A 21,315-nucleotide genomic window follows, 5' to 3' on the forward strand; every position below is an offset into this window, starting at 1 on the left:
ATCTGCCTGGGGCCCCTTGCAGTGCTGCCTCCCTTATTTCTGTTGAGGCACTGGGAGACTTCTTTATTGTAGAATGCCAAGGCACCTGGTGGTTTTCTGAGCTGGTTTCCATCAGTTATCCCACCCTCACTGAGGCACTTGGATGTACAGCTGCTGGTGTTTGCCTGCTTGACCACCTGGGCTTCGGGATCTCCTCTTGGTTGGCAGTTTGAGGCTGTAGGGTTCTGACAGCTTATCTGGTATTGGGCTGGAATCAACAAGGATGGAACTTTTTGGCACCTCTAGGTTGCTTTCTTCAGCTCCTTTCAGATGAATGCTTCTGGGTGCTTATCCGCCTGGGGCCCTTTGTAGTACTGCTTCCCTTATTTTTGCCGAGGCATTGAGAGATTCGTTTGCTGTAGAATGCTGAGGCACCAGAATCTCCTCTTGGTGTGCTAAAGTGGATCTTTCCACTAGCTGGCTGGACAACTCCTGTTTCCTACTGCTCCCCTTCCCCCAGGGTAAGAGGGGCCTTTCCCATTGATCCCTCTAGCTACCTGGGCTACTGCACTGCTGTACCCCATCTTTCTTCTGGTTCAGCTGTTTCAGGGTTTTTTCTGGGGTGATATTTTCTGGGTTTTCAGAGGTTGATAGGGGAGGGTGAGAGTGACTACCTTTTTACTCTGCCATCTTGGCTCCCGGAAGCGGAATCCTGATCTCTTGTATTCTTGACTCTGGGTCTAGTACTCTATCCAGTTTTCCACTTAGCAGACTATGAATCATACTACTTCAATTTCTACAGAATAAGGGATTAACACACAGTTTGGAGAAGAAAACTCTGGAATGTGTCCTCTGCTATTTACAGTGAGTTATTCAGCAAGCGTACATTGGATGAAAAAAGGTTTATCTCACTAGTACCACCAAGTTTGTTTCCTTCTGGGGAGAGTCCAAGCCCAAATGTGTCAATATACATAAAAAGCTTTGTAAACCTTAAAACACTGTAGACATGTTAGTTATTGTTATTAGGGCACTAGCATAAAGCTAGAGACCTACATATACTCCTGGGGAGACAGTTGGGACTCAGTATAATATAAGAGAGTTGGTCTCTAGCAACTCCAAACCGTTTCCTTTACTGAAGTTATGGCTTTGAGTCTGGGGGACTTTTCTCCCTGGGGTGAAAGTAAGACTCACAGGAGAGGGAAGAACTGAATTGATTATTTATGGATGATTATGAGATCCTTATGTGGATCTGCATTTTCTGTGGGGTAAAACAAGGACTGTCCTATACTTGTTATCTATTATTATTTTGAATGCTTGCATGGGAATTGAGGACTCTTTATCCACATTTGGGGAGACTTAAAATTGAGCTATATTCTGAGGTTTACAGAAAAAACTCTGGATGGGGGCAAAATGAACCAGAGAAATTTGATTTGGGAGCAACTTCAAAGATGACAGACAGAATCACTATGCAGGGGATCAGGCAGACAAAGGAGAGAGACAGAGCCTGGCAGAGCATTTCAGGTCTGGGTATGCAACAGGGAAGGGGTTATTCAATATATTAGATGTAGAGGATCCATAGGCTAACATAAATTTCTAGAGGACTCTTTCCTTCTATCTTCCTTGACAAGACTTAGATCTCTTGGGGGTAAATGAACCCTTGCTTCAAACATACTTGGATTCTATGAGGCAGACTGAAATAGCAATGTGGACTGTGGTAGCCACATGTGGCCATGACCCCAACTCTGTCAGTGAACAGAACCATAAAAGCAGACTATCACCAGCATTACCCTGAATGCATGGGACCCAGAGAATTATTTAGTAGTGACAAGCACTACAAGGAAGAGACAGGAACTGGACAGCCTGACAGTTACTTGGACTTCTGGATGACAAGCGGGAAGAAAACGATTGTTTCTCCTAGTGCGTTTCCCTTGACCTTCTTTGATAATCTGAGAACCAGAATTAAGTTCCCAGATGCATATTCCTATTCCTAATTTGTGAGAATCAGTGGTTCAAGAACATCACCCACCACACCCATAGACCCAAAAGAATGAGATGAGGAAATGTTTGTGAGATAAGTGGAACCAGATGATTTCTTGTAGGAATGCTTAATCTTTCCCTTTCATTTTTAGTATGTTCATTAAAATATAGGACCACATTATTTTGAGTACACATGTCCTGGAAATTTGGGAGGTTATTGATTAAAGAGATTCCAGATGAATTATGGGAGTTCTAGAATCATAGGCTTCACGTTTTTAAAAAGTACTATTCTTTTCCATCCCCCAGCTAAGATTTTAAAAAGTCAGCATAGGCTCTACCTGTTCAGCTCTACTGCTTCCAGATAAATGTCATGGTAGTGAAGAAAACAGGTTAGGCATTCATGGACTGAGTGTTGTCCAGTACCCAGAGGGAATGGTTTAGGCCAGGGGTGAAGAACCTGCGGCCTCAAGGCTACATGTGGCCTTCTAGGTCCTTGGGTGTGGCCTTTTGACTGAGTCCAAGTTTTACAGAAGAAATCCTTTTATTAAGGGGATTTGTTCTGTGAAGTTTGGATTCAGGTAAAGAGTCACACTTGAGGACCTAGAGGGCCACATGTAGCCTTGAGGCTGCAGGTTTCCCACCTCTGGTTTAGGTTTTTAAAAAACTGTACCCACTTATGTGACAAAGAGGCTCTAAGAAGACCATTTGAGTAGAGTGCTACATGGTAGACTATTCATACATTATACTCTCTTGGTGAATAACGTATGTGATGATATGGCCTTTCTAGAGGCCTTAGGAAGGTTGCACATTTGGTTTTCTTATGCTACCATGTCACTACTCCAATTCTCCAAATGTAACATGATATTAAACGAGAATGATAAAACATACACATATATATGTGTATACGTCATAAAATGACACATACAAAGTATCACATAAGTATTACTTATAAAACTTACTGTATACTAAATGGTATCTAAAATCTTCCAAGTCCAGGTTATCATCTTTCCTCTGAAATATACTCCTCTTTATTTTTTTCCAATTTTTAAAAACATTTTCATTTAAAGTTTTGTGTTTCAAATTCTATCCCTCCCTCCCTGGGAGTTATACATGTTATAATTGTGTATTGTATTATATAATTATATATAATAACCTATATAATTAACATCGGTTATACATGTATAATTATGTAAAATATTTCCATGTTAATCATTTTATACAAGAAGACGAGTAAAAGAAAAAAATGAAAGTGAAAAAAATGAAATAAAGTGAAAAATAAATTCAATCAATATCAGTTCTTTCTCTGGAGTTGGATAGTATGTTTCATCATTAGTCCTTTGGGATTGTCTTGGATCATTGTATTTCTGAGAATAACTAAGTCATTCACAGTTCTTCATCAAACAATATTGCTCTTACTGTGTACAATGTTCTCCTAGTTCTGTTCACACCTTGAAAATTAAAATTGGGCAAGGTGAAGCCAGCAAAGTTATAAGAGATCAAGAAATAATTAAACAAAATATAAAGAATGAAAAAAATATAAGGGGAAGTGAAACATCTTATAAGAAAAATTGCTGATCTGGAGAACAGATCAAGAAGAGAAAACATAAGAATAATCAGACTACCTGAAAGTGATGATAAAAAAAGAATCTTGATACAATAATACAAGAAATGATTAAAGAAAATTGCCCTAAAACATTAGAACAAAGGGGGAAAGTAGAAAGAGAAAAAATCCATCAACTACTTGAAAGAGATCCTATGAGGAAAACTCATAGGAATATTATAGACAAATTCTGAAACTCCTATCTCAAGGATACAATATTAAAAGCAACAAGAAAAAAAAACAATTTAAATATGATGGTGCCACAATTAGAATCACACAAGACCTAAAAGCATAGACATTAAAGGACAACAGGTCTTAGAAAACTATGTATCAAAGAAGAAAAGAAAACTTAAATGGAAGCAAATAGATGGACAGCTCTCAACACAACATGCAGTATTTATCATACAGGCTTTCTTGAGATGAAAATTAATTGCTACATATTTTGAGTCCTCTCATATTCTACTATGCACATGACATGATTTTTTTTCTTTTCTTACTTTGTATTTAAGTTTCAATATTTAAGTTTATGATTTTTTTTCTCTATTCTGTATTTGTGTTCCGCTGTTTGAGTCTAAACAAACAAACAAACCCTGAGTCATTTTTACTACTATTTTCTTTCATATCTCAAGGATAATCCTTTATCAAGGACTTTCAATGTTATCTCCACAGCATGTCTCACATACATTTCTTTTCCTCTAATCCCTCTGTTACTTTACCAATACAGGCCTTCATTTCTATCTACTTACACCATTGTAACAGTTTCATAACAAGTCTTTTTGTCTGTACTATATCCCCTCTTCAATCTTTGCTCTAAAAAACCATATCACTTTACACCCCTAGCAGGTTCACATGTTACTTTGTATTATGGCTATTAGTGTTTATCTTACATAAAATAATGGCTTTTTAAAACAATGTATTTTATTTTTAATTTATGGAGTAAAACAACAAGCATTTCTATAATATAGTATAATAGAAATGATGATTGAACATGAAACTGCACATCTATTATATACATCTTGCTATTCCTTTTAAATATATAATAAATTTGTTATATAAATTTCTTTTTCAAAATTTTCTTCCTTCCCTATCCCCTGCCTAAAGATGGCTGCCATTAGACACAAATATGGATATGTATATAAAATCATTATATACATACTTCTATTTATCAGTTCTTTCTCTGGATACAGATAGCATCTTCTTAAAAAGTAGGATGACAAGTTGATCAGGGAAGTTCCCTGATCAATTTGATGAGCTTACCAAGAAGTGAAACTTATTTGGGAACTTCTGATTACCTAAGCTTTTCCATATATTCCATGTACATTGGCCCCTTGTGAAGAAGACAAAAGACTACTCCAGTTTAAGAATCAGCAACTAGGACTATAAATGTCCCAAGATTACAATGTCAAAATAATCTTCTTGGGGATGGATTTAGTCACATCATTCCTCTGCTCAAGAATCTTCTACTGCTTACCAAGTAAAATTCAAGCATCTTTACTTGACATTTAAGGCCTTCTTAATCTGAAATTATCCCACCTGTTTAGCCTTATCTCATAGTAGTATCTTCTATAGAATGCTTGTTCCAGTCAAATTGTCTTCTCTCTGGACCTTAACCATTGTCTAAACATTCTCAAATCTGTTTCCTTGCTTTCACTGTTTCACATGCCTACAATGTCCTCTCTCACCTTTTCTGTAGCTATTCTTTAAATTCTAAAGTACTTTAATCAATAATGCTTTTATTTTTTTTTTTCTGACTGGCTGGTCAATACTTTCAGTTGTATTTATCTAAATCACTAGTCATATATTATAGTTAACCATGCTTTTATTAACACCCTTAATAGAATATAAGCAACATAAAGGTAAGGCTGGAGATGCAAAGAAAGACAAAAAAATACATTTGAAGCCCTCAAGGAATTCACATTCTAATGAGAAAAACTATATGCAAAGAACTGTTTACATAGAAGAGATATACGTTATAAATTGAAGGCAATCTCAGAATGTTGGTATGGATGGAGATTGGGAAAGGTCTCATGCAGAAGGTAGGATTTGAACTAAGTTTTGAAGGAGGTGAAGGAAGTCAGGAGGCAATGATGAAGAAAGAGTATTCCAGGGATAGCCATCAGTCAGTGAAAATGTCTGGAGTTGGAGGATGGAGTGTGTGTAAAGAGAATAGCCATAAAGCTGGTGTTTCTGGATTTTAGGGTCTCTGGAAGGGAGTAAAGTATAAGAAGACTAGAATGGTAAGAAAGGACTTTTCTTGATCACCATTCTCCTGTATATGTTGTCTTTCTTATTAGAATATACCCTTTTTACCAGCAGCAAATGTTTCACTTTTGTATTTATATCCCCAACACAGCACAGTACCTGGCACATAGTGCTTCATAAATGCTTTTTCATTTATTCATTTATTATTCTTTGATCTTCCCTCCCATTTAGATGTATTCAAAACAGGTAATCAAATAAAATTCTCTGAATGACTATGATGAAAAAATGAATGAATGTGAATTATGTCTGAACAGATGTTTAGACATTGGATCAATCTCTGGTATATGTATGAAATATTGTTAAATTGTAAAGTGATATATAAAACTGAATAATTACATTTGGTTGGCTTGAGTCCTGTGATTTTTATCAGTCTAGGAAACTCCTGGTATGTAAGCTCCACCAATGTAACTCAATGTAAACTTAGTCTTAGTTACCAAGAGCACTGAAAAGTTGAATTATTCATCCAAGGTCACAAGTTACATGTCAGAGACAGGGCTTGAATAAAATTCTTCCTGAATCCAATGCAAGCCTTTTATTCACTATGCTATGATACCCTACATCACTCTTAAAATGACTATCATTATAATAAAATCAACCCTTAAAAATTATATAATAAATAAACTTTGATAAACAGTCCCAGAGTTTTGTTTCTATTCTTTTAATAATGTTTAAAATCAGAACACTAAACAGAGATGGTCAAATTAAACACGTCTTTAAAGAAGGGAAGGCAATGTTTTATACTTTGAGAAATATTTCCCTCCAAATGATTAAAATTAAAAAAAATAGTTTTGGTGTTTAAAATGGGAAAAGGTTAAGTTTTCTGGAAATGAAATTATGTGACACAGCTCATTCTCTGATAATATAGATAAATGAAGTGTTGCTATAAAATGCTTGCTGACTTTGACTACAACACAATCAGATGTGGTGCAGCGGGTTCTAACTAACCATGTTGGTATAGATTTAAATTTTATCATTTGTTTATCACTGAGTAATCTTTTCTGTAGCAGAGTGTAGCTCTGTGTTGATTTCTACTCTAAAAATCAATGTATTAGAAAAGAGAAGTGGTTAAAACGTAGACATCTGAAAATGAAAATACATCTAAGCATTAAGTTTGACGTGCATTAATTGACTAACAGAAACATTGGTTTTATTTCTTAATTTTTTTTCTTATTTGTTAGATGGAGTTAAAAATGATTTTCTAATTCTTCTTGAGGTTCAAATGGACCAATACCCAATATTCAATCATCCTACTGAATGAGATGAAGAAATTATATGTTATTAATGATTTTGTAGACTATAAAGAAATAAAAGATAAAATTACTGTATGTTTGAAATTGGTGTTAAAAAAAAGTATTGGGACTACATTTTAATAGCCGAGAATCTTTGACAATACTGAATGATATGTGTCAGATGAGAATAATTTTTTGAATTGGCTCTTTCTTTAGATTATACATTTTATGTGAGAATTCATGATTAAAAATCTCTTGCATGAAGTTACAATAGATATTTATTGTCACTAGTTTTATGCTATTAACAAGGTATATTCATAACAAAATGAAATATTGAGACTGTCAATATGTGGCATTTTTGTAGACCTTCAGCAATGCAGATAAGCTTTGTTCTCACTGAGAATATTGGATATATCTTCCTTCCTGAACTTTGAAAAGCAAATAGAATACATACATTTATCAATCCTGACATTAATACCTCTGTATAAGAAATCATAGTCTAGCTCAGCAAAATATCATCCACAGCAATAACAAAACAAACCTCGTAGGCCAATCAGAAATCTTCCAAAGATATGATTAGGGGGCTGCTATGGCTGAATTCAGTAATTTTATGTTGATTTGAAATATTTCTTTCTCTCATATTTTCAGTCCTAACAAGGAGTAGACACAATGTATAGTATGCTTACACAACACATTCCCATAGAAGGGAATGAAAAACAAAAGAAAATTAATGGTGAATAATCTAAAAATGGTCAGTATCCTCCATAGTTGATTCATTTGAAAAACTGGAAGTTTGGGTCAATTAACTTTCTGACACTCACTAGAAAGCTGCCAGCTTTGTCTAATTTAGTATTAATATGACTGTTTGTTCTTAGAATGCTTTGTTTTCAGCAGAAATGTGACCTTATGCAGCTTGAATTTTATTGTTTATAAATCTACTTGCCATAGCAAGATAGGAGCTTAAGAGAGGAATTTGTTTTCTTTTCAATTTCCAGGGAATGACAATTTGTACCAACATTTCAAAGAGCAGGCTCAGAGTTCAATTCAACAGCAAACATATATTAAGAACTATCTTGTAATTGATACTGCTAACTAAAGGATGATTTAAAAGACACATTCAACACTTGTTCTTTACATGGAACACTTACTACAAGAAGAAAATCCCAGAAATCATTTTTCCTTGTTTGTTTAAGATCACGTAGGAAGAAAGTCAGTCTCTTAGGTAACAGAGTCACTTACCTGGAATACTTGTGAGCTTTCAGCATTCTGATATTTGTCTCTTCTCACAAGCACTGCTGGACTATCAAGTAATAACAAAGTCCTTTATAACCTGCTTGCTCAGAGCTTTGTCACCATATTAACAGAATAGAAACCAAAATTCTAAGTGTTGATTTTAATATTACATTTGAGGCAACAAGAGGAATCATAGCAGAGTGGATAGAAAGGCTAGTCTTGGATTCAGGAAGACTTTTTGTCCAATCTTTCTGATATATAACTTGTAACCAAGGGCATTTACTGTAATCTTTTAGTATGCTAGGCAACGTAGGCTAAGTTACTTACTGATTTATATTTGTGGAAGGGTTTTCCACACCAGGAACTCCTTAAACCGATGAAATCATAGTTTTCAATCAAGAGAAAAAATGAATTATTTATGTTTATATGCCACTTAAAGTCTGTAAAAAAGGTTCTTGATAATTCAAGCTCATTATTACAAACAATGATTTTGCATGATGCAGTAACGCCCGTAAGAAATAGTGAGGTATATGAGGTAGGTATGGATATTCAGCCCTAAACTAAACAACTTCACTTCTTGTGTTTTTATTTCTGCTATGGACTTGTATGGTTTAAGCATTTTAAAGGACTCATCTGTCAATACTAGGGGTTGAGAAGCAGATAATCCAAATTAGAATTTTCAAAAGAGTCAATGGGCTCCAAATGTAAACTATCCCAATGTTTAATCAAAAAGCATCTATTAAGCACCTTTAATGTGCCAGGCACTGTGAATACCAATACAAAATTGGAAGGAGCCTAACTCTTAAGGGAACTGCATTTTAATGGGGGATTAAAAAGTGCATATGTAAGTATATACAGAATTAATGTAAAGAAAATAAATTCAGATAAATACAAATTAGCACAATACAAAGTGGTTTGGAAGAAAGGATGCTAGTGTTTGAGGGGGGTTAGGAAAGATTTCATGCAGAAGGTAGTACTTAAGCTACATCTTGAAGGCAGAGAGAGAGTCTGTGAGTTAGAGATGAATAAAGAATGAATTGCAGGGGGCAACTAGGTGGCACAGTGGATAGAGCACTGGCCCTGGAGTCAGGAGGACCTGAGTTCAAATCTGGCCTCAGACACATAACACTTACCAACTGTGTGACCCTGGGCAAGTCACTTAACCCCACTGCCTAGCTGGAAAAAAAAAGAATGAATTGCAGGCATGAGGAATGAACATTGCAAAAGGACAGAGAGGACCAGATGTGTCATTTGTGAAGAACAGGAAAAAAAACAAAACTAGTTTTGCTGTATAACAGAGTATGAAGAAGAGAGCAATGACCAATAGGCAGAAAATATAGACTTGGGCCTGGCCATGAAGGAGTTTAAAAACTAAACAGAGGAGTTTATATTTGATCCTAAAGTAAACAGGGACTTATTAGAGTTCACTGAATAGGGGAGTGACATGTTGCAATGTACACTTAAGAAAAAAAAACATTTTGGTAGCTATGTAGAAGATAGGCTGGCATGGGAAAGATTCAAGTCAGAAGGCCAATTAGAAGGTTTTTGTAACAATCTAGGTGAGAGATGATAAGGTCCTAAACTAAGGTGATATCTGTATAAGTAGAGAGCAGGGGTTAATACAAAAGATACTATAGAAGTATAAGATTTGACAACTAATAGAATATAAGGGGTAGGGAGCTCAGGACAATATTGAGGTTACAAATGTGGAAGACTAAGACAATGACAATATCTTTGACAGAATAGTGAGGTTAAGAGTAATAGTGGGCAGGGAGTGAGTCCAGTTTTGGACATGTTGAGTTTGAGATGTCTCCAGGTCACACAATTTGAACTGTCTAGTAGGCAACTGTTGAAAATCAGAGGATAGAATAGACTGGATAAACAAGATCTATATAAATGATAATCGAAATCTATGGGACTGGATGGGGTCACCAAGAGAAAGAGGCAGCAGAGAAAAGAGGAAAGCCTAGAATAGGGCCTTGGGGAGCAAATGCATATGCTACAGAGTACTTATGACATAACACCCATTTCTGCTTATTCATAGACCTTTTTTGCTTACTGCCAGGTTTCTAAAGGGTGTTTTCCATAGTTGAGATTATTGACCTTCTAAATTTTTTTTAAATTATTACAAAAGGATTATGATAATGATGATGATAATTAACAGCTCACATTTATGTAGTACTTTAAGATTTACTTCTTTAAAAAAGAGCTTTATACAAAGGAGGACATGCATTTTTAGAAGAGAATTCTTCTGAGAGGATTTCTAAAATGACTGAACAAACTTCAAAAAATAACATTAAAATACTTAACAAAGTACTTAAATATATTTCAAATTATTTCATTACACTCGTATGATTTAATGTACTCATATGTCTATATGAACACTCTACTAAAAAAACCCAATCTTTTTAATTTAAATATTTCTTGAAGATGATATCTGGTTGAGAAGCTTAGAAAACTCGTTAAGCTAAAAGAGTAGAACTAGGGACAAAAATGGAATTTACAAGGAGACAGATTTAAACTCAATCTTGGGAAGAACCTTCTGACAATTAGAGATGTCTAAAACTAGAATTGGTTGCCTAATGAGATAGTGAATTTCCTGTCCAAAAGTGTTCAAGCACAGGATGGATGACGACTCATCCAGGATATTGTAAATGAGATTCCTCCACTGTTAAGCATTTGACTAGATAACCTCTATGGTCTTCTTCTAGCTCTAAGATCTGATGAGTCTATATGTTAAAACATCTACATCTACATATATATATGTGTATGTATATATATATATATATTTATATATATTTCCCAAACAAACTTCCCAGTGATTAATTTTTCTGATTATCTCTATCAATTATCCCCAAGTTTTACTTTTTTATCCCAACATGGAAACTAATGTAGTGATGAATACATGTTAATTATTTCTAAAATACTTATCAGTAGATCAGCTGAACTCAATACTTTTAGTTCCACAGACTGCAGTTTAACTATGATATTTTCTTGTTACTTTTTAATGTGGCATTTTTCCAGGTAGATATAAAACTGAAGGGCCAGTTAGGTGGCGCAATGGATAGAGCAGCAGCCCTGGAGTCAGAAGAACCTGAGTTCAAATCCAGCCTCAGACCAGACACTTAACACTTACTAGTTGTGTGACCCTGGGCAAGTCACTTAACCCCAATTGCCTAAAAGAAAAAAAAAAACAGAACAAATACTATCCCCCTAAAATGGCTGTACTTCTGCTAGACAATCTACAACACAATTATAATTTTTATTTATGCTTATCTGATACTTCTCCATTACTTTTCAGGTGCACACAGGCACTTAATACATGCTTATTGAATGCCTAACTGACTGATTCCATGACTGACTTAGTGCTGCTCCTACAGAGGCAGAAGAGAACATTCCAGAAGCAGGTAGAGAACAGTAATTGTAGGATAAGGAGAGGGGAGAGTGTCCGTAGTTATTCCAAGTGCTTCTTGCCCACATACTTATTCTTTCTACTTATGACTCAAGGTAGTGCATTCCTTTTTCTCAAAATGTTTCTAAAAAGGAGGGAAAATCAGCTACCTTCCTTACCCCAGGCTAACCAAGATTTGATCTTTTGAAAAACCTTTTTTTTTTAAGCTTACCCTTGTTCAGAGCAAAGAGAAATATGTAGTCTTGTGCCAGCCTCTGAAATACTTCTAAGTTCCACTTAATTCACTGTGCCTAGTTCTCAGAGACAAGAAGAGAGTATAACTTCTTTACCTTCAATAGGAAAGGCATTACTATACTAAGTTACTGAGTACAAATGCTTTGGATTAGGAAAGAACCCAAAGTAAAAAAGGGCTTCACACCCAAAATGTGGTACTTCTGTCAATCAGCAGCCATTTTCTTTTAAAATTCCATGAAAACAGGAAGATAGTATATTCACTTAACTTTACTTCAATAGTTACTAAGTTAAAGGTATATTGAGTTATAAGAACTATGTTAGCTATGAGAGAGCTACAAATGCTGAGATAGCCCCTGACTTCAGAGAGTTACAGGTTAGTAGAGGGAAATGATATCTATTTAAATAATTAACCTATAATACATGATGAGTGAATAAGAAAGGTACAAAGTGGCATGACATTTGAGGGTGGAAAATCATTATTGACTGAGGAGGACAAGCAAGCTTCAAGAAAGAGGTAGGATTTAACAGATTACTTGGGTTCATTATTTGAGAAATAATGAACAATATAAGAATTGGTATTGGTGCAGGGAAGTGCTAAGTATGCACTGGAGATGAAGATAAGCAATACAGTTTGTCTGTAATAGAAAGAACATGGACACAATGAAGTATAAGTACAAAAATACTATGGCACCAGATGGGGGGTGACTTTGAATGCTGGACTACTATTCAGTAGGTAATTTGGAGCCACTACGGGGTTTTGAACAGAGAAATGACATGATTGTGTCCCCTGATAAGGAAGATTAGTTTGGCCCTGGAATGAAGATATCATAGGAGAGAGAAAAAGGAGAGGCAGACAAACCTACGAGAAGACTATTGTCCAGGAGGGTAGTAATGCTGGTCTATACTAGAGTTGTGACAGTAGGAATAGAGAGGCAGATGAATATTTAATTGTGAAGGCAGAATATATAGGACTTAGTAAACAGATATCTGCAGGCAGGAAAGAGTCAGAGATAACATTAAGGTGTTGAATGCAGGAAACTGATAGAATAATAAATAGAGAAATGTAGATTTTGAGGTGTGGCTGTGATCTCCTCCAGTTTGGCTTAGCTTTGTCTCCTGTGCTAAACACTATATAAACTACATGTTGCAGTGTAGGTTCTGGAGTGAATAAGCAGGAGGATAATGTAGGAATATCTTTGCTTCTTCATGCTCTACTCCTACCATAGTGCATTTTTAAGTCCAAAAGGAATATTGAAGTTCAATATTTCTCCTCCTTTCTAATTTGGGCAGCCCCTTCTTCTACCTAGTTCCCTATGATTTGACATTGATTTCTGTCCACTTACACAGTGAAAAGACTGCAGTGTAAATCCAGAGACAAAATCATGGAATTTGAACATCAAAAGGAACCTCAGCAACCATCTAAGTCATAAATAAAAGGAATCCCCATTATAACCCAGTTAACAAATAGTCACGTAACCAGTGTCTGAAGACATTCAAATAGGGGCAACCTATTACTTCTCAAGGTAGTTCATTCTACTTCTGATAGCTCTACTTGTTCTATTAAGACCTAGATTACGTACTCAGATATTTTTCTTATTTTTAGGCAATTTGGTGTTAAGTGACTTGACCAAAGTCACACAGCTAGTAAGTGTCAAGTGTTTGGTCTGAGGCCAGATTTGAATTTAGGTCCTCCTGACTTCAGGGCCAGTGCTTCTATCCACTGCGCCACCTAGTTGTCCCCTCAGATTTTTTTGTGTGTAGCTTTTCTTTATTTGCATTTCCTCACAGGAATGATGACAATACTATTTTCAGGTAAAATGATATGATGTACACAAAAGCTCTTTGGAAAAAGTATGAGGAACTACACAAATACAAACCATTATTACTACATTTTCTTCCTAAATGAAAACCCTTTACTAAAAAATAAAAAAATTGTGGACACTTTAAGGTCCCGTATATCTGCCTAAAACACCCATTCATTATTCTCTCAAATACAGAGCTTCACTTTCATCTTCTTTGCTCTCAACTCAAGGGTTATTTTTCTAGTTTCATGATAAATTTTAAAGAAAAAGCTGATAGCAAAACTTTATGAAAATCTGATGGCTTTAAAATGTGAGCATCTCTATTAACTACTGCTCTACAACATATAGGTTATACCTATCAAGGAGAGACAGAAAGAGACAGAGCAATAAAGAGACAGAAACAAAAAAAAAAGAAACAAAGAAAGAAGAAAGGAAGGAAGGAAGAAAGAAAGAAATGAAGGAAGGAAGAAAAAGAAAATAAGGACACTGTCAATTTGATAAAGTGCAACTCATAACTCATTAGTGTTGGGCACAGAGGTAATATTCCACATCAAAAATGACTGCTGAAATATTCACAATTACCAGCTGTTCAGAAACCATTTTATGTGGATAAAAAACATGTCACATTTAATTTATCAGATGCTTTCTGCTGTCATACTTCTCTTTCGTTCAATGTACTGAAAAGTTATAAAAACTATTTCAATCTCGCTATCTCCATGTATAGACATTAAGAATAACACAAATCCATTATCTACTCAGATATAATTGTATCTACACGGATGAATAATCTTCTGTAGCCCTGAGTTCTGAATTAACTCTTCCTTTAAAGATATCTGAATGTACAATATTTAGTAGCTTTATTAGAAAGCTACCATTTCTAATAGAAAAAAACACACCACATTAATTTTGAAAGCCATGTTCCTTGAATGAGATATTCTTATTAGACCTATTTGTGTGTTGATTACAATGGCAAACATCATTAAAAACATAACAGTATTAATCTCTGAGCCCAAAACATAAAATGGTGCACTCAAACCCTGGTGAAGGTATAGTAATAATAGGCTGGAGTTGCAGTCTGTGTCATTCTATTGGAGCTTTGCCAGATAAAAAGTATTATTATTGTTATTATTTTAGCCAAAGATTACTGAATATACACCTTTCTTGGTGCTACTGAAGAAATCCCAACTGTAAAGATACTGCTAGCATTACTATACATAATAAACTTATTCCTAACCATTAAACAAAAATGGCAATGTGCTGATTGCTGCTTCTCTTGTTTTCTTTCAACCATTATTGAATGCAGCTGCATTCAGACAGTGAGAGAGTAGATAGGAGCAGCCCTTTTCCCTTCGGGACTCATAAGTTTAGTGAACTCCATTTCTTTCTCATTACACTGCATCTCATAGCCGCTGGTTCGGAGACTGACCTCCTGATGAGTTGCCCTTGCTTTGTACCTTCAATCTCACAGCCATTGTTGTGGTGGCTGCTGTTTTAACTGCTCACAGAATGCAGGGTGCTGTTTTAAAACATAAAAAAGAAATGATACTTGTTCTCTTAGAGCTTACCACGTAAGAAAAAAAAATTAGACAAGCACCAAAATTTAATGTTTACCTGTGGATTTTAGTATGTGATAGTCCAACTGCTGTAGGATAGTGAATAAAGCTACCCAAGTCATTCTGAATCCATCAAGTAATTGAGGATCATTTATTAAGCATCTACTATATACCATAGTGGAGAAGGCAAGAGCAAACCACTCCAGTATCTTTGCCAAGAAAATCCCAAATGAAGTCAAAAAGAGTAGGACACCAGTGAAACAAATGAACAAGAACAACATGTACCAAGCACTATGCCCAGGTGCTAAACATTCCTGAACTCTCATCTATTTGTTATTAGGCAAAACGAATGCTTGTTCTTTTGAAGGGGGGGGTTGGGGTGCCCTTAGATGCACAGAGGCACCCCAAGATCGTGGGGAAAAGTCCAGATCATGGATCTTCTTCCAGCCAGAGAAAAAGTTTATTAAAGATATGCATATAGGTCAGACTCCAAAGGAAGACAAACATCAGTGATCTAAATGGGGGTTAAGGTGGTCTGGTGCGGCGTGAGGCAGTCTCAACCTCTTGGGCATGAGGAAAGCTCAGAGTCTGAGTGGGGGCTGGGGGCTAAGGTGGTCAGGCCAGGTGACACTTGTTACGGGCGGGCGTGGGGTCTCATCCTCTAGGGGCATGAGAAATTCCCAGAGTCTGAATGGGGGAAAGATGAGTCTTTAAGTACAGAAAGATTGGGGAGGGGTCTAAGGAGTGGCCAAGCAGTTTGGAGTGACAGGAGGAGGGGGTCCAAGGAGATTTGGATGGGAGTGGCCAGCAAGCTGGGGGGAACAGAACTCCTGGGTCCTGGACCTTGTGGCACCTTAGGCTAGGATTAAGGGTAAGAAATGGCCAAAGGCCACAGGAAGGTGAAACAATGGGAAAGCCCAGTTGAAGAAGGGAGGTGAGCAGTTTGGAAAAGGGTCCAGGTGAGAATTTCCATTTGGAATGTCTGAGTGATTTGAACAGATAATGAGAATAGATAATGAAGGGAGCTGAAAGGGGAAGTTTGCTTTCAAAGGGCAAGTTTCTAAAGGCAGTTTCTAAAACTTTAAGGGTTTCCTTGGACCGATAAACAAAACTGTAGCCAGGTTCTTTTTGGGGGCCAAGGAGGAAAGATGTCAAAGAGAGATAAGTGAGTCTACAAGGAATCTAAAATTTTAAGGTTTTTCTGAGAATTGTAGGTAAACCTCTTCACTTTCAGGAGTTTTTGACAATTTCAAAGATTCTGTGACCTCACTGGAAGAACCATACCAAAGAGTCCAGTTAGATCCATAGGTCAGTTGAAAAATCAATGTTAGACTACAGGAATATGACACAGAATTGATTATTTGGGGACAGGCAGGTCTGAACATAGAAGCAAATAGGAACATTAGTTATTGCACACAGCGATGGGCAAGCAGGACAAAAGTACTATTAGGCATTTAGTCAAAGGCCTGATCCAGAATCTGATGTATCTACGAGTGTCTATTCAAGTAGGGGGTGGGACAAGTAAAACAGAGGTTTAAATAAACAAGCAAGATCACAGCTCCATAAACAGAATGGTTCTGAGTAATCTAGTTCAACTCCTTTTATATTTGAAGAAACCGAGGTGCACAAAGGATAAGTAACCTGATTAAGTTTCCATTAATGGTGGGATTTGAAACCAGGTCCTCTGATTCCCACACCAGTGTCCTAACCAATTTACATTCCCTTCCAGCAGGAGTTAACAACCAAGTAGATCTAGAAGAAGATTTCAGGGACTTGGCTCAGAAGGAAAACATTCAGTCCCTGGGGGAACTTGGTTGCCAGGTTGGGATCTTGTATGCAGGGATTAAGATGGGACACCTATTGTGGTAATTTATTAGAAGACAGATGGAAGATGATAGGTACACAGATAACTACTGTCACCTTGTCAGTCACAAATCTGTTACAATACTGAAATGATGAGCTTCTTATAGTCTCCCTGCCTGTCTTGGAAGTGAACCTACAGATGGGAGTTAAGTGATCTCAAGCTACCGAAGTTATATGGTTAAAAAGGCAAGCGGCCAAGAGACAGCATGGAAAAAAGCTTATAGTAAAATGAAAGCTACTGTAAATGAAATACCCTCAAAACACTGAGTTAAGTGAAGGATACATTAGGGAAGAAATTGTATAACTAGGAAAAATGGAAGTATAAGCTTAAGTCAATGAAAAATAAAGACATAAGGAACTGTGAATGAGTTTTGATGAGCCTTTAGCATTAAAATTGACACTTATATACAAAATATGATAAAATTTTCACAAAATCTTTATTTACAAATTAGGAAACCAGGATCAAGGGGTAGAGAAAGAAGTGAGATTATAGTATCATAGAATTTAGAGATGGAAGGGAACTTAGAAATCATCCAGTTTAAACCCCTAATTTTACAGATAAGGAAATTGAGCCTGAGAGATTCAGTTAATTTGCCTAAGGTCCCATACATAGCAAAACCAGGATTTGAACCCAGATAATTAACTCCAAATGAAGAGGCTATATTTGCCCCTATCCCCTGCTCCACCACAACTCCACCAACTCCTCCATTTCCCATTGGCATCACCTGCTTCCACTCTAGGTACTAATATCAATCTGACAGCGAAGTAGGTGAAACATAAGAATTCATATATCCAGTGCCAGAACAGATCAGCATAATGGCAGACTTGATAGTGGTCTCACTCTGATTTAATGCCTCTAATTTCAATAATTGGGTCTTGATCTACTTTTTGATCAGCTCCTAGCTTTTACCTTTTTGACCAGCTTCCCATCTAATATTCCAATGCTCACAAGTCCAGGCCTCTTTCTTATTCTTCTATTCCTAAGTCCCTACACCTTGATTCTTCTTCTAGTACTTTTATTACTCTGGAATTACAGGCCTGTTTTAAACTCATTCAGTCTTCTCAGGGTCATGTCGCCTTGTCTGTGAAAACCAATATATCTTTTGATGATCCAATTTACTTCATTTTTTGTGGACAATTTTTCATCAGTCATATCCTCCAGTTTTTTAAGGTCAACCATGAGTCTTTTCAATGCTCTTTGGGTGAACATATTCTAATTTAGATTACATTCATTTAAGCATAGTTCATGTCATCTATTATTGTAAGGTTTCTGAGGACACAGGCACTTAGTAAATATTTGTTGTATGAATTAATTAATATTTAATATTAATATTGAATTCTTTATATATTTGTTTGATATAATTAATTATACTGTGGTCTTTAGGGTTCTTGTTAAAAAATACCTAAGATTATGGAATTACAGCCTTAGAACTGCAAAGAACCTTAAAGATTATACAACCTCTCATCCTCATTTTATAGGTGAGGAATCTTAGGGCCAAAAAAGTGATGTGACTTCCACAAGGTCACTCAGTTAAGTAACAGACCTATGATTTGAACCTAGGTTCTTTCACTGTAAATCAAGTGATCTTTCCACTGTCATCTTGTGCATCTAATGACTAGTCATGATCTTATTTATAAGATAAGATTATTTTGCAATCATAAAACTTATATTTCAATAGCACTTTAGGTTTATAATGTGCTTTTCTTACAATAGCAATGGGAAGCAGATATTGGAAGTATTTTATTACCCATTTAACAGAAAACCAAGGCTCATAGAATTTATATGTCTTGCCCATGGTTACACATCATGTAAGTGTTCAAACTGGCACTCAAAATCAAATACAGTAGTCTGACTCTTAAGTCCTGTGCTCTCCACAATGACCACACTGCCTTAGTATATCAATAACTAAATCAGGGACCCAAGAATGAGCCACGTTTAAACTAAATCACAATGGCAAACATAACATGATTATAATTCATTGAAAAATATATTCAACCTCGTTGAGGACAGAAGCTATGTATTAACAATACAGGCCCAAAAGTCATAGTGCAGTTTTAAGCTATTAAAGTTAAATAGTTTTAATAGCTTAAGACTGCACTAAAACTTTTGGGAGAGCCGTGTATTTTTATTACCCACAACCCCTAGCATTGTGCCTTTCACAAAGTAGATACTCAGCAAATTTTTGCTACATTATTAGGCTTTTTTTTTAAATGCACAAAGAGTTAAAAACAAATTATCACATAGATCTTCTTGCTTTCACTTACTATTAATGACTAGAAGGATCTTATTCTCTTTGGCACCTAGGACTTCATTTTTCTTCTATGTAAAGAGCCCCTATTGATATCAAACAAAGAAAATAATTTTTACACCTGTGGGGTCCCTTAGGCATTGAATATTAAGGGACCTCATGGAAAGCTACTGTAACATATTACACAAAAAAAACTCTTATCTCTGAAGACATTATCTTTCAAGCACACGTTTGCTAATGGTAGACTTTTCTCTACCTACAATTATCATATTGAAAAGTGATTATTGTTGACACATATAATTAATGCTTACACTAGGACAAAGGTATTAAAGTAGGCAGTGATTATGTGAAGTACAATGTCTTCCAGATTGATGTGGGGAGCAATGAATGCTAATTCTGCATTGCTGCTGTACAAGAAGAGCCCTTCAAAATCTGGATTTGAGAAAATGTGAGATGATTCATTTTTCAGAAAAGACATTGTGAAAAATGACAAGGCTCTAAGACTGGATATATTGTCCTGACTTAAGTGCCCTCTTCAATTGTAAGGCATTCAACATGACCCTCAGAGGAGAAAATTACTTAACTGTAACAGCTCCCATAGTGTTAGTATGTCAATGATTAAGTGAAAGAACATTCCAAATAATTAACATTACTGTGATAAATATTGGTTGAAAGTCATTATCAAGATTTGACTAAAGTGATTACAATTAAAATCAATCTGTTCTTTCACTTTTTATGCTGTTTTCCTCCCTTGGATAAATTCTGAAATACCTTCTGCATAGCTTACTTTTTCCAGATGGCAGTAAATTGTTTTAGAGCATTCATTAGCTTAAATCTATAATTTTTGCTTTAATTTCCACGTCGTGCATGCTATTCTGATTTGGTCCTATATTTTTACTTAACCTAAAATTTTTTGTATGTTTTTATATATGAGAAACTTTATCAAGATAATCAAGAAAGGTTTGACATCCTTTTTGTATCTTGTATATGTATGATAATTGTTAATAGTAATAGCTAACATTTATATAACACTTACCATGTGCCAGGCACTGTGCTAAACACTTTACAATTATTATCTCATTTGATCCCCACAACAACCCTGGGAGGTAGGTGCTATTATTGTTCTCATTTTGCAGATGAGGAAACTGAGGCAAACAGAGGTTAAGTGACTTTTCCAGGGTCACACAGCTAATAATAACTGTGTGAGAGCAGATTTGGACTCAGTTCTTCCTGACTCCAGACCCAGCACTCTGTGCACTACTCCATCTAGCTGTCCTTATTGATTATGAAAATGAGTATATATATATATGTAGCTATATAATAATACTAAATTACATCGTAATTAACTCATACAAAACACAAAGGAATACATGACATCCTGTAATACTATGAAAGACTCAACTACAGAGTTATGTGATTTATCAATCTTATCAACTATCATCCTTTCAAAGATTTACAAAAAGAAATGACTTAGAGGTCACCAAATCCAAACTTCTCACTTACTGAGGAGAAAACTGAGGTCCAGAAAAGTTAAATTACTTGTTCAACCTGTAGTATCGTATCACATCATATTATATAGCATAGTTTTGTATATGCTAAACTGGATAATTTTATAATTCGCACATACTTTCCTCAATAATTAGCTTAGCATTGATGTCAAGTGTGGTATTAAACAAGGTAAATACAAATATGTTCAGATACTGTGAAGTTTATGTAGGATGCCCTACAAAAAGTTCAGGGGGAAAAAAGGAAATTTTTATTGGTTGGTAAGATTTGCAAAATGATCCAAATAAGTAACTTTCTTCTAATTGAATAACACCATAGAACACTTAGAATCCTCAAGAATGTAAAAGCAATTTGTCCAAAGTATAACCATCCAAGTAGGTGAGCAACATGTACTTCCCAGACTATAGGATGCATCT

This window comes from Vombatus ursinus, unplaced genomic scaffold (assembly GCF_900497805.2).
Source record: "Vombatus ursinus unplaced genomic scaffold, bare-nosed wombat genome assembly UNPS02015255.1, whole genome shotgun sequence".
Classification (NCBI taxonomy): domain Eukaryota; kingdom Metazoa; phylum Chordata; class Mammalia; order Diprotodontia; family Vombatidae; genus Vombatus; species Vombatus ursinus.